Below are 2116 nucleotides of genomic sequence, written 5' to 3'. Positions count from 1 at the left end.
ATGACTCCGTTTCCATGGTAACACCTGAGGTTCTTCCTAATAGCTGGAAAAATCATTACCATAATGTAATGGAAACGTTGTTCACTGCTCCAGTAAATAGGACGAACCTTAGATACGACTTGGCAACAGGAGAGATTTCTAGTTCCCTACATTCAGAGAGCCAACGTTACACTAGCAAGATTTAAAGTCAATGGCGCTGCGTACGGTCAACAAACGTAAATATAATTTGACAGTGATAGTTAGCGGAAGAGATGTAGGAAGATCTCTGACAGGAAGTAGCAGTGAGCTCAGACGGCCAGTGTATGGGTTTGTGTGATACAGTCGCCATCCTGTGGCGTTCACAGGACGAGGCACTGAAGGACTTAATTCAGAAAGTTTCACTGGAACTTAGTATGTGTCCTACATCAGGAAGCAATGGACACTCAGCAGCCAATGAGAGTCCAGTATTCACCCAGACCGTGATATAATGTTAGCTAAATCAAGCTAGGGGTTATCCAGCACCAGCCCCCTCGGCGAACCAGTCAGATCAGCCCCAGGAGTCAGGACGAAGCTAGCTGACAGTATTTTACTACGTTAACTAAATAGCAATTGGTCATTATTAGTAAGTAAGCTAACGTTATCCAGCTAACAGCCCAATCAGACAATATGTCACATATATATGCCACAAGCTCTGCAGTAATGTTAGCTTTGACTTTGGATTTTGTGTTGGACTCTGTGTTGTGGTGGGTGTCGGTCGTTTGTAGATGTTAGCGGACTCCATTTACTCACTGGTGCTTAAAAGTGATTAATGCATCAAAATAATGCTTAAATCTCAGAATCAGAATCTCACATATGGAACCTTTAAGTAACATTTTTAATGCAAGCGTAGGAGTATTTTTACTGTGGCATTAGTACTTTTACTTACAGTAGGTACAGGATGTGAATCCTTCATTCAGCACTGATGTTCTTCTGTACAGTGACTAACTGTTGGTGATTTTACATGAAACCACAAAGGCGCTGCTTCCAGGAATCACACATTTGAAATTTAAAAGGAGATTACCTTTCAATCTTCTTCTGTAGTTATTACATCAACATTCATAGAACCAGAACGAGTCAGCAGATCTTGTTTTTTACACAGCTGTCTGCTCACAGTCAGGTTCTTCATCTACTTCATCATCGATTTAACTGCTGCTGACAGTTTACCGAACCCGTACCTCATTCCAGCTCTGGTTCCTTCATCCACTCGACTTTTCATCTCTTCCAGTTTCTGGACCTTCTCTGTGTCTCCTTTCTCCTTCATCTTCTCAATCAGGAAGTCCAAGTGGACAAGAGTGGACAGTGAATCAGCATTCAGGGCGATCTGCTCCAGTTTGACAACATGCTGGAAGGACTCTTCCAACCACTGATCTTTATCTTTCTGAAGTTCTTCTGTTTCCTTTTGAAGAATTTCTAAAAGACTCAACTTGCTCTCACTTCCTGCCTTGTTCTCTTCATACTTCCTTTTCACATTTTCTAGAGTTTGCTCAACTTCCCTTTCCTTGTTCACATAGATCCAGTTTTCTTTCACATGAGCTGTGTGATGACACCTCCTAGAACAAACTGTGCAGCGGCCGTTTCTCATGACCTTACAGCATTCTGGACCCCTGGCCACTGTGCATCCAGGATGGTGACATTTCTCCATACAGACGTTACAGCAGACAGCTCTTCCGTTGATAGTTTCTCTATCTTTGTACGGCTCTTTGACTTTTATAATAAAATTCTCATTCTTCTTCATCTTTTCTTCCATTTTTCCCTTCAGCGCTTCCTGAATCTGTTGGATTCTCTTCTGTTTGATTCGATATCTCCTCAAACTCCCTGTCTCCGGGCAGGTTGTTGGATGCAGGCCCTGTCAGTATGATTTCCGTTCAGTCAGAAACATCCCACAGTTGTCCCAGCTTTGAGGTGCAGTTTTCTCCAGAAAGTCTGTGAACTGATCAGCGTTTTGTTGTTATTTTTATCGCGAATGTTTAGGTCTTCTTGTGTCCTCCTGTCCTGTCTTCATTTTGACAGTTATTGAAACAGGGAAGTGGACTGGCTATTCTTTTTCATTTGCGGCACCGTTTTTAATGTTGCAGAAGCCCTGGAGGGCATTTTCCAG

This window comes from Morone saxatilis, unplaced genomic scaffold (genome assembly GCF_004916995.1).
Source record: "Morone saxatilis isolate NCDOM2014 unplaced genomic scaffold, NCSU_SB_2.0 Contig21, whole genome shotgun sequence".
NCBI lineage: Eukaryota > Metazoa > Chordata > Actinopteri > Moronidae > Morone > Morone saxatilis.
This window is presented reverse-complemented; position numbering follows the sequence as displayed.